The 12,498-nt window shown below is 44.6% G+C and overlaps 1 pseudogene; it reads right to left on the minus strand.

Moving 5' to 3' along the window:
* Positions 1-630: 630 nt before the first annotated feature.
* On the minus strand, positions 631-9,610 carry LOC115176499 (ras GTPase-activating-like protein IQGAP3; annotated as a pseudogene).
* Between the last annotated feature and the right edge of the window lie 2,888 nt (positions 9,611-12,498).

Genomic DNA, 12,498 nt, shown 5'->3' on the forward strand with positions numbered 1-12,498 from the left:
GAATAATGGTCCGGGGCTGTTTTTCACAGTTCCGGCTAGGCCCCTTAGCTCCAGTGAAGGGAAATCTTAACGCTACAGCGTACAATGACATTCTAGACGATTCTGCGGCAACAATTTTGTGGCAACAGTTTGGGGAAGGCCCGTTCCTGTTTCAGCATGACAATGCCCCCATGCACAAAGCGAGGTCCATACAGAAATGGTTTGTTGAGATCAATGTGGAAGAACTTGACTGGCCTGCACAAAGCCCTGACCTCAACCCCATCGAACACCTTTGGGATGAATTGGAACGCAGACTGAGCCAGGTCTAAATGCCAAACATCAGTGCACAACCTCACTAACGCTCATGGCTCAACAGAAGCAAGTCCCTGCAGCAATGTTCCAACATCTAGTGGAAAGCCTTCCCAGAAGAGTGGAGGCTATTACAGCGGCAAAAGGGGGGACCAACTCCATATTAATGCCCATGAGTTTGGAATGAGATGTTCGACAAGCAGCTGTCCACATACTTTAGGTCATGTAATATACATGGTGAATATCTATGGTGGGCTTTGTCATTTACCAATTTGTGGAGCTCACAGAGCAAGCAAGCATCTGCTGAGATGGTTTGCATAAAAATGTCTCATGGCCATTATGAAGAGTTTATTTCTACTAATGAGAGCTTTATTCTATCATTAAGAATAACAGCACTGATATGTAAAGAAATAACAACTGTTGTATTGTCATGTTGGTCCACATTCATATTTAGCAACAGATTGTGGAAATTGTGACTAGCCTGAACATGTCAGTGTTGAAAAAGAATAAAACAAATCAAGACTGACATAAGGGTAGCGGAATGACAGATGAAAATACGAAGAGAAACAATTAAAATGACAGAAAATATGTACATAAATTTGAACAAAAGTTAAGGCCAGACTAACAAAAAGGTCAAGCCTCTTAGGTTAGAGGTCAAAGGTTGGACCACAAGGCTCAACCACATCTCCAGCTGACAGAAGCCTAGCTAATGGAATCACCCTCATTGCAATATCATCTGTCTTTACAGTCAAATATACAAATTCCTTACAATGTGGCCAGACCTGTCAGTAACCTACACATCAGGGAAACAATAAGCCATAATCACAGGAAGTCTCAAGGCACATGTTACAGTACCAGTTCCTGTTGCTAGGCCAATGAAAGTGGCATTTGAAACATTAAGTTGCACAACATAAAATCCCCTAAGAGCATATGTATGTGGAGCGGGAGGCAAATGTAGCTTAGCAGCGGTCCTGTGCCCATTTTAAGTAGTGCACAAAATACTAGACGATTGTGTAGGCTGCTATGTGAAAAACTGGAGTGTTTCTATTTAAACAAATCCATCCATAATGTATGAGAAGTTGCTCAGTGAGTTTTTGACAAGGGAGAAAGGTGGTGAAATCAGCCGGCTGAAAATACGATTAGGATACAGTCGTATAACAAAGGATTAAATAAATGATAACAGATGAAGCCGTTCGTACAGATAGCGCCACTAGAGATAAAAACATATTGTATGTATGTAAATACGGTTGCACATCCTTATTGATTAAAATCCCTTAAAGTAAAGCTGCTCTAATATTTTCAAGATAAAAGAAAAAAAGGTAAATCTGGGAGGGTGAGATTAATACAAATTGAGGCATTCTATAGCCCTGTCATCACTACAAGCAAAATGAGGAACAACATCGCTAATGGGAAATAGTTGGGCAGCAGGTAACCTCAAGGTTAGTGTTGTCTCACGTCAGATTGCACGACGGCATTCTGCACCGATTTGAGGATCAGGGACAAACGTTGCGTAAGAGTGACACGTTCTGACGTAAGACAATAGTGTTGGGCCAGTATAACTGAAAGGTCGCCGGGTCAAATCCCGCAGCTGACCAGGTGAAAAATCTGTCTAATGCCCTTTGGCAAGAACCTTAATCCCAATTGCTCCCGGTAGGCCATTAATAATGTCTGCCCCTGGCTGGCTCTGACCCCAACTCTCTGAGGGTGTCTCAGAAGGAGTTGGGATACGCAAAAACATTTCCAATTCACACAAGTAAAAAAACATTACATGAGCAACCTTCATCCTTACTGACCACGTTTTGTGAATTTCCTGTTTGAATAAGATCACTAAATTAACTGATTTGATAAATGTAGTTAGATATAAACTAAATCTGTCCATTGGTGCATTTACAAAAAGTAGCCAAAGTACAGAAATAGTAAAGTGTGAGTTAATAATAGCATTTGACCCCGTGTTGGGGTGGGTGATCTGGCAGTATCCTCTAACCCTCTCACATCTCGAAGAACTTCTTGTTGAGAAGGAAGATTAGCAGGTTGACGTTGACTTTGGCCTTGTCGAACATCTTCATCACCGCCACTCCCTCGTACTGGAGCTGCAGCAGGTCCTACACACATATACATGTGTGAATACAGTCCTGAAATCCAAGATCTTTCAAAATAGGAACACTAAATAATTTACCATTGCAGCACATACAATATAGAGCACTGATTTCAGTGAGAGACTGGGATTTGCATCAATCACAGACCATAGGTTTATATTGAAATGTCAGTTCTAGTTTAATTATTCTACTACCCAGACTCACCTGGTATTTGAGGGGGAACTTCTCCATGTCCACACCCATAAAGCGAGCCTTTACCTGGAACGTGCCGCCCTCATCACCGGGCACAAAGTCAAAGATGACATTCTTAAACCTGAGGAGAGATAATAATCAAATGCATTTCATTTCTTGATGCCCTAGGTAACCATCCATGGTAATTTGGTAGGGTGGTGTGTGTGCACGTTCCTGCATACTCACTGTGTGACTGGCAGCTCCTCGATCTCCAACAGGACTCTTTTCTCAAGTAAACGGGCAGCAGTGTAGGTCAGAGCAGGCTGCTTGCTCTTCTTCCCTTTGCTCTCTGCTGCCTTCTTTCCACTCACCTTACTGAGGGAGAGAGAGAAAGAGTGAGAGAGCTCAGCACAGTAGCAGTGTGTAGCCGTCTTCCTACTGAACCTCATGCAGTGTGGTCACACTCCCACATGTGTTTGTATCTACCTGTGTTTGGCGGTGAGGTTATCCAGGCAGGTGGTGATGTACTGGCTGTAGAAGTCCACCTGTTTGCTGTGGAAGGAGCTCTTGCAGTGCAGGCTGCCCATGGTCTGTCTCAGCTTGACCAGCTCAGCCTGACGACGCTGCCGGTACAGACGCTGGTGGCGGATGTCCTGGGAAGGATGGTTTGGAAAGAGAGGGTAACATTTTGGGGGGGGCAAATACAAATGGCGATCAATTGTGACGAGCTATACCATCTTGGTTTATCTGTAGTTGATTTGGTATGATAACTTTACAATTAAAATGTCATTGTGTGTGTGTGTGATGTGTAGTGTAGTGTATGTCTCCATCCACCTTGGCTATGAGCTGTAGTATCTGTGTCCCAGAGTCAGGTGGGGTCAGGACCCCCAGGCTCTCCAGCCTCCTCAGGCTACGCTGGATCTTTCGCTTCTTCTCCTCCAGAGACAGGTTGCCGTCGGCAACGATCGACCGGTTCCTCTTCATCTTCTCAGGGGTGCGGGCGTCCCTTTGGGCGCAGCAGTGCATCACCCACCCGTGCTGCACCTCCTGAGAGGAGAGGAATACTCCAGCGGTTAACTACTACCAACTCCCTACGGAGAGATGAGAGTGTGAGGAAGAGGGTGTGTGGGAGCCCAGTGAAGAGCTGTGGAATATACCTGATCCTGAGAGGAGGAAGCTCTCAGGACCTCACTCAGTGTGTCTCCAGGCTGGGCTCGGATCACGTCGATGATCAACTGTTTGGTACTGCAAAACACAACCACACAGAAACAAAACACACTTCACGTTAGACATGTCATTTTCATGGTGTGATAGTCATACCTCACTGAAATGTTAAAACGTTTAAGCCCCTACCGGAGGAGAATCGCCCTGGTGTCAGGGTGGTCGTCAGATCCCCTGAACACATCAAACATGCTGGTGAGGGACAACTCCATCTTACTGTACTGGGCCGGATGTCGTTGGGCCGGATGTCGTTGTCACCCATCTCCAGCAGGTGGGCAAACTTCCTCTCTACTGACAGAGGAGGGGTAGTAGAGTGGACTGGGAGATAAAGATCAAGGTGTTATTAATATGGGGATGTCAATGCAAGTGAGACTGGTGTTATGCAAAAGACGGTATTTACATTGGACTTTAGTTATGATCATTGTAATATATATATATATATATATAAAGTGTGGGAAACCTGGCACAGACTTGTGAGTGAAGCTGTGGCCACCTACCTAGCATTCTGTATTCCTCACGGGCCTTGTTGGCTTGGAAGAATGCCTGGATCTTTATAATGGCGCCCACCTGTAGAAGGACAAAGGTCAGGTTACATTTCAAGGTAAGTAGCAATTTTTTTCTTCAAAATTAGAGCTGAGGGTTTGTGTGCAGGGGTGATGGTTGGTTGCACTCACTTGACGTCTGAAGAAGCACCGACGAGAAAGGTATTTCCTCCGAGCAATCCACATCTTCACACTGGCCTGGACCTAACACACACACACACACACACACACACACACACACACACACACACACACACACACACTAGAAACAGTAAGAACAACCAATGTCAACTCCAACGCAGGGTTTGTCATCTAATTTACAAAGTGATTATTTGGTCAATCTTACCCTGACCACAGCCCTCCAGTTCTGGTAGAGATACTGTTGCCTCTTTCTGTAGGCTCTCTGCTGTACGAACCTCCTCCACTGGGACTGGAAACAAACACACAAACTGAGCACCTTTCAGTTTTGAAAAATGTATTTTGTATTTAACATTAGTCTGTGGTTCTTAGATAGCTGACCTGGATGGTGATGATGGCTGGTAGCTGGGTGTTGAGGAAGTGCAGACGGGCGCCCAGCCTCTGTCTGAGGAGGAATCCCTGGGCCCTGGCCTGCAGTTGCACCACCAGGCCCTCGCTGGCCTTCCAATGCACCTCCCGGCTGTGGGCCGCAGTCACACTGCTCAGCACCGCCTGTAGAGTGAGACAGACCACAGAGACAGTCAGCCATAATAACGGTTGGCTTATCTAATCAATACAAACTCTACCTCTACAGCCATACTTGTTTGTACTGAATTTACAGGTCATTTTGACCTGTATTTCTTCACGGGCCAGGAACACTGTGCTCTGGAGAAAGCCCTGCGGTCTCTCCCAGGTGCCCTCCAGCTTGTGCAGGTGGAAGTAGTAGGGGCTGTCCTCAGTCTTGGTCTTCAGCCATGGGCTCCGGTTGTCCCCTGAGTCCCAGTACATAAAGATTAGGGCTTGTCACTACCTAGAAGCTTAAAGGTAGATTCAGTGTTATGACGCTGCCAGGAGCAGCACCAGATACTGAGATGAGCGCAATGCAACATAGTATCTGTGGATGAGCACGGGTACGCTACGGGACCAAAACAGTGAAGTTTAGCCTCATGCTTCAACGCTCCTAATTGTTGCTGAAATTGACCTGATATGACGTTTACTTTGTGCGTCGCTGAGTCTACGGTTAATCCTGACCAATTATGGAGCTGCTAATATGCTACTAAAGTGCATAGATCACAACCAGCATGAACACAAATGAATCACGGTAGTGGGTACTGACCTCCCACAGATAGGGCGGTGAGTTCAGCCTGGTACACTCCAGTACATTCTGCCACCATTCTCCGCAGCGCCACCTCTAGCAGACGCAGGACTCACAGCGTCTGGGACAGCTTGCCCTCCTTCACTGCCTGGTTCACGGCCACCAAGCCCAGGGACACTGGCCAGGGAAACACACACAGTTAAGATAACGGTATACATTTTGTGACAATATGAATTACAACTGTTGTGAGGAAACCCATCAGAATAGAATTTCACCATGGCTTTAAAAACACGATGTGAAGGGTATTATGCCAACTCACTCTTCAGGGCTTTTTGAGTGTCGTGATTGGCTCTTCTCACTCCTTCCTGAATGTCAGCCAACCACAACTCTGCTCCTGGATGACGGTTCACCTGTGATAGGACAGGACAGGGTACAGCATTGAACAATGAACCACAAAATCTTGTTTAGATTCCGTGTTTTAAACTATTATGTCTTCCTGGCTGACATACCTCAGCCTTCTGCCTCTGGGCTCTGGTCAGTACATCATGGTAGCGGCAGGCATTGAGTGTCGTCACCTCCTCAAGGCCACTAGAAGGCAGCAGCAGTGCAGCTAGAGTCTTCTGAAGTTCGCCTCGACACAGGGCCTGGTTAATCAGCCTGATGGCGAGGATCTCTGGGGACAAACAGGAAGCAGATCCAGTCAAATACAAGGTGTTCCTCTGGTTTTAGAATCAAATAGCACCCAACAAAATATCTGTCAATGGACCTAAACCCAGAGTGTTTCTGGGAGTTGGTGTTCAGTTCTCCAAACGTACGGTCATGCTCTTCCTGTGCTGCTGCGTTTACAGAGTTTAGTGCTCTCGGGAGATCGTTCCATGACAGCAGAGCTCTCCCAGCCTTCCTCCTCTGATCACCCAGCTCCTCAAAGTACCTGAGGCAAATGACAAAAGAGTTAGTTAAAGTATACAGATCTGCAACCAGGCTACAGAGACAACTGAGAATTGTCAGGAGAGTGGTACTGGAAACCCACCTCTGGACCAGGCTGTCGTCAATATCGGCCAGACCGGCTGCAGGGCTGACCAGCGTGGCACAGAAGGCTCCCACATCTTTGGCCTCCACCGCCTGGTTGATGAGAGCCACCGCCGAGAGCATCTCCACTGCTACGTACAGCTCCTCCTGCTGCAGGTCCCCCTGCAGGCACAGAGGACCATATTCACTACAGTAAGTTTACATACAACAAAATTATTCAATTTCGGTAACCTGGTCATTTCCCCCTATATTGTTTATATTACTATTCATTTTTTTTAAACCAAAATGTTAATGGAACACAGTCTTGTTTACAGCCAAGACAGAGTTGTAGAGAAAAGGAGTTGAGTGAGATGATTAGGTGGCCATGGCAGCTGGAGGGGCCAGGTGGGGAACTGTAGCCTAACCTACCTGAGGAGTCTGCCGCTGCAGTGGGGCCAGTTCACTCTGGTGGAGCGCTGAGGCAAAGGGGTAGACATCTGGGAGGTGGGCACGAACAGTCTGCCTGGGCTCCCCAAGACGCAGGGCCTTGTTGATGGACCTTACAGCTTTCTGCACTGAACACACACACAGTTTGGATGGATCTACAATGGAACATTGTGACTGCAAAGGACAGGGCATTAATATACTTACACACACATGCAGCAACTCAAGAGTCACTGGAATTGATATAGTGCATGCCCCTTGTGATAAGAACTGACTACGATACAGTATTTAGTTGAGTGTGTACTGACTTGTCTGGTTGCTCTGGGCCTCCTCGTTAGCCACACACACCCCCTACTGCAGCTCATCTCGCTCCAGAGGGTCCACACAGCCCAGGTCCTGCCACATGTCAGAGACCAAAGGTCAGGGGGTCACAGTGACTCTGTGTGTGGTGTTAATGTGTAGTTATTCACCAGGGCCTTCTGTTCATGGTCAGTGGCCAGTTTCTCCAGGTACCAGGGACCGTGGTCTCTCTGGAGGCCCCTCAGGGCAAGACAGGGTACCTGGAGGGCTGCCAGGATGGCCAGAGGGTCCCCACAATCCAGGGCCTCGTCCACCTGCTCTATGGCCACATGCACTGCAAACACAATGACAAAATATTTGGTTTAGTTAAAATTTTTATTCATCTTCTTATTTATCTGTTTGATGGTTAAGTCAACTCACCATTTACCTTGTCAATGTTCTCTTGAATCTCACTTTGGGTCAGGTATTCCTCATAGATATCCTTCTCTGAACCGTTACACTACAAATTCAGTACACATGATTACTATCCTGACACCAACAGAAACTCTGTACCAGGGATACGGCTATAAATGCATTTTTAAATGATCATATTAATTCAGTCAGTTAGTCACCTTGGTGTAGGCGAGAGCCACCTTCTGTGCCCTTGCCTGGTGCAGCATCTCCTAGTAGACTGGCATCAGGTGCTCCTGCAGGTTGGTGAGCATGGCGCTGGGGTTCCACAGGGCCTGGGCAATGACCTCCACATGCCCCCTCTCCACCGCCTCGTTGATAGCTATAACCGCAGCATGGACTGGAGGGAGAGAGAAGGGAGCTGGAGGCAACATTTTGATAAACTATTCAAGGACAGTGAAAACATTGACTCTTAGATGACAGTCGATGACCGAGGAACTTCAATAGTATCTGATGCGTTTCTTGGCATTTCAATTTTGGAATCCCATCCATATCAGTTTAAGTAGAGAGTAATAGTAGAGAGAAAACAAACACATTCATGATGTTTATCTCCTCCCCTGGAGAATAAATATTACCCCAAAAACACAGCAATGAGAGAGGAATATTAATATGATATTTTCCCCTTATCCCAGTTGTGATTGAATAGTAAGGGGCTACTGGGACTCTACCTGTAAATTTGACCTTGCCACAGAGGTCATGGATCTGAGGGGCCAAACCTAGTCAGAAAGGTAGAGGCTGAGAGCATGGATGCAGTACACAGTCCTGGACATGTTCTTCTTATGATAGATGTAAGTCGTCTCTGGGTGGAACATCTGAAACAACAAGGACAGGTTAGGTGCAGTTCAGGTGTAACAGTAAACAAGATTGCTACTGTTATACGTGAGGAGAGGCCTAATAAAGATGTTGTCCGTGTGGCGGAACTGCAATCCCATACCCTGAGGGAGAAACATATGATCCGGTGGAGAAATCTGCATTATGACACCTCTGATATTCAGCTACACTATTCAATGCCTCTGAAATAGAGTATTATTGCTCAGCACAAATTCAAATCTCAGCTCTAAGGGAGTTGGGTTTCAGTCATGTGAAGACTACATTAGAGCAGAAAAGGAGGTACTAGGAAAAATAGGTAGTTCTAAAGGATCAAGAAGGTAAACAAGGGGCTGAGTGTTATTTTTCAGAGAAAAATAAATGACAAGACTGTCAAAAGGTCCAAAAGAAAGTTACTCAGCAGGAAACTCAGTCTTTCTTAGTGAGAGGCATTTCAGTAAAACCATAGGGCTGTGAACAATAGAGCAGACCTTAAAGCATTCCTGGTCCAGGTCATAGATCTTTTTGAGAGGGACTGTCTTGGGGTGAAACAGTGGCCTAGCTTGGCCAGCAGCACCCGTTCCTCAGCCCCTCCTCCAGCTCAGTCGGGGCAGGCAGCTCCTCATGGAGACAAGATTCCATCCACCTGTAAAGAGAGAACATACGTCTAATGTTAACTTACTAGCGAATATTAATGCAAGATTTTTCCAAGTATTGCATGTGATGTGTTGAAACATGAAGAGCAATCAGATTTAATGACAGTTGCTTTTGCAATCCTGTAGACAGAGAATTGGCCAATTCACTTCAAAAGTGAGTTAGCTATCCATGATAGGGTGAAGTGATACTGATGTAGTCTGAAATACATGTCAGTTATTGTCCGAAACCAACTGAGAGGAAAGTTTCAACTGTTCTTACCTTTTAGCCTCTTCCAAACGGCACAGGTATTGATAGGCTACATTCTGGATGCGTTGTTCATCCATCTCCTCAGCTGTCAACCGCTCATCTGTAACAAAATGTCAAACAATCATATAACTTTATACAACGTACCATCTAGATGGCTAACCTAACTAAATACCTGAGTTGTCATGAACTTGACCCAAGTTAACCTTGACATGTTAGCTAACGTTAAATTAGGAGACTTGCAAGTTAACTAGCTAAAACGTTACAGTAAGCCTTTAACGTTAAGGTTGGATCATTCGCTAAAGTTACCTGCGATCTATAGTTAGCCACCCACCTAAAACAGTCAAAACAACAGTTTACTATTTACTGTCTAACAAACTTTATTAGGTTGCAAGGTCGCTTAATTTACAGCCACGTGAACGCGTTTGTGTGCCCGAATCTCCCATTTCCTTGACTTGTTCCCAGACGACTAATGACTGGCACGTTCTCTCAAAACGCTAGCTATATTTTCTGGTCTCAAGTTATCGATATGATTTCTGCATGTGGATAGTGTTTTACTTAAATGGTTGATCCTGTTTCCACGTTCTATTCTAAAAATAAAATATCCTTCCCTCCTCTCCTACTGACTCAACTGCAGTACAGACACATGTTTATGTTTAGTTCCATCAAGTTTGAACTTTGAATATGACGCGGTCCACTCATCCACTCAGAAGCCGTTCTGATTGGCCCATACAGGCGGTCACTTTGTATTGCGGTACATGAAGTGTATTTTAGAAACGTTCGAACACACGTGATTTTTTTTATTTGATCTTTCTTTAAACTATAGGCATGTCAGTTAAGAACAAATTCTTAATAGTGATGGGCATTCCGGCTCTTTTCAGTGAGCCGGCTCGTTCGGCACAGCTCACCAAAAAGAGCCGGCTCTTTAAAAAAATATTTTTGTCTTTTTTCAAGTCAAACAGTTTGCGACAGTTTGACTATGATTGGTGTTAAAACAATTCTAATTAAATTATTACATTAAATCATACTCTACCTTAACCACAATGTATTTAAAAAGGCATTGGTTTATTATGAAAAAGTTTGCTATTAAAAATGTGCATTTAAAGTATAACTTTTTAATGTATATCAACAAAGTGCATATAAATCTAACCATTCAAAACTAATACAATCTGAACAGCATAATAGAATATTGCACCATATCAAAGAAAAATAAATAACAATTTGCAAAACTGCAGCATCCCACAAATTGAAATAAATGTAAAAAAAAGGATGCTATTACACATGTTTTTATTTATTACATTTTTTATTTCACCTTTATTTAACCAGGCAGACTAGTTGAGAACAAGTTCTCATTTACAACTGCGACCTTGTCCATTTAAAGTATAACTTGTTTAATGTATATAAACAAAGTGCATATAAATGTAACAATTCAAAACGAATACAATCTGAACAACATAATAATAGAATATTGCACCATATCAAAGAAAAATAAATAACAATGTGCAAAACTGCAGCATCCCACATAAAATATTAAACTGGTCCCTCTTTTCTCTCCTTTATTGCCATGCTATACAGCAGCACACAGCAATGCTGACTATATTTTGCTTTTATGAGAGATTTTCATTCAGAAATGCAAGCTGCCTCACTTTCGAGGGGCTGATGCGGTTTCTTGTCTCAATAATTATTTGTCCAATTTTCGAGAAGACCCTCTCAGAGGGAACGAATGTGGCCACTATGCAGAGTCTCTCTGTCATGACTTTAGTAAGCCGTGGGTAGACAGAGGCCTTGTTCTTCCACCAGCTCACTCCTCCAAAGAGCCACTCCAAATTTTGGAGTGGCTCCTCCAAATAGGATCGGACCTCCATTATGGCATCTGCTGAGAGATTCCTTCATGCTGCATCCCCAGTTGCTCTCTCATCAAACAGCATCCAAACAGCAGACGTTTGTGGCACTACTGCTGGTGCTTCTGCTCCATCTGATCCCTCTTCTTCCTGTTGCCCTGGTGCCTGAGCCAGCTGACTGCTGGGGCTGTCCCTCCCTGCTGCTGAGGTTATTCTTTGAAGAGCCTCATCAATCGCTCTGGCATCACTGAAGGCTAACTTCTTAAACCTGGGGTCAAGTGCAGCTGTTTCTGATCGCACGTGATGATATTCCATTCTGTGGAACTTTCTGTCCATTGATGAACATAGGGTGTCCATCAACTCTGTCACATGTCCTGTGGTTACATTTGCTTCTCTCTGGCGGCTGGCTGTGATTTGCTGCTGACCCTTACACAGGAGTATCATTTTTTAGGCTGTCACATAGCTGAAAAGAGAGAACATTATTAGTTCAGGTTCATGTTTTTTCTACTGATACTACATTCTCATCTACTGCTCATATACATATATAATACTGGATTAAATAATGATGTAGTAATAACTGCTTACTGTACCTCTCTCCACTGATCTCCAGAGTGACCTGCTCAAAGGGTTCCTGGACTCTGCACACCTCCTCCACCTCCCATTCCTCTTGGGTTAGAGCATCAACAGGTGCATTGACAATGGCGAGGGAAGTGATGATGGCATCCTTTGACTCAAGAAACTGCTTCAACATATAAAATGTTGAATTCCACCTTGCAGTGCAGTCTTGTTTAGGCCTCAGCACAGGCATCCCCATTTGGCGTTGTGTCGACTTCAGTTTTTCAGCACCTGCTGTGCTCCTGTGGAAGTATTTCACAGCTGCTTTCACTTTGTTCACAGTGGGCTTCATCACCTTCAGAGCATCTCTTACTATCAGGTTGATTGTGTGGGCAAGACATGGACATGGTTCCATTTAACATTTTCATGGCTTTGGTTATGTTAGACAGACCACTTTTCCATCCACTTGCCATTCTCTGGCCACTCTCAACCGGCTTTATATGAGATTTTGTTTTGGCATATTCTACACTATTCTACATTATTAAAATGCTTCCAAATGCTACTGTGCTTCCGCCTCATTTTCCAGCTGTTGTTTTCACAGT

This window comes from Salmo trutta, chromosome 37 (genome assembly GCF_901001165.1).
Source record: "Salmo trutta chromosome 37, fSalTru1.1, whole genome shotgun sequence".
Taxonomy (NCBI): domain Eukaryota; kingdom Metazoa; phylum Chordata; class Actinopteri; order Salmoniformes; family Salmonidae; genus Salmo; species Salmo trutta.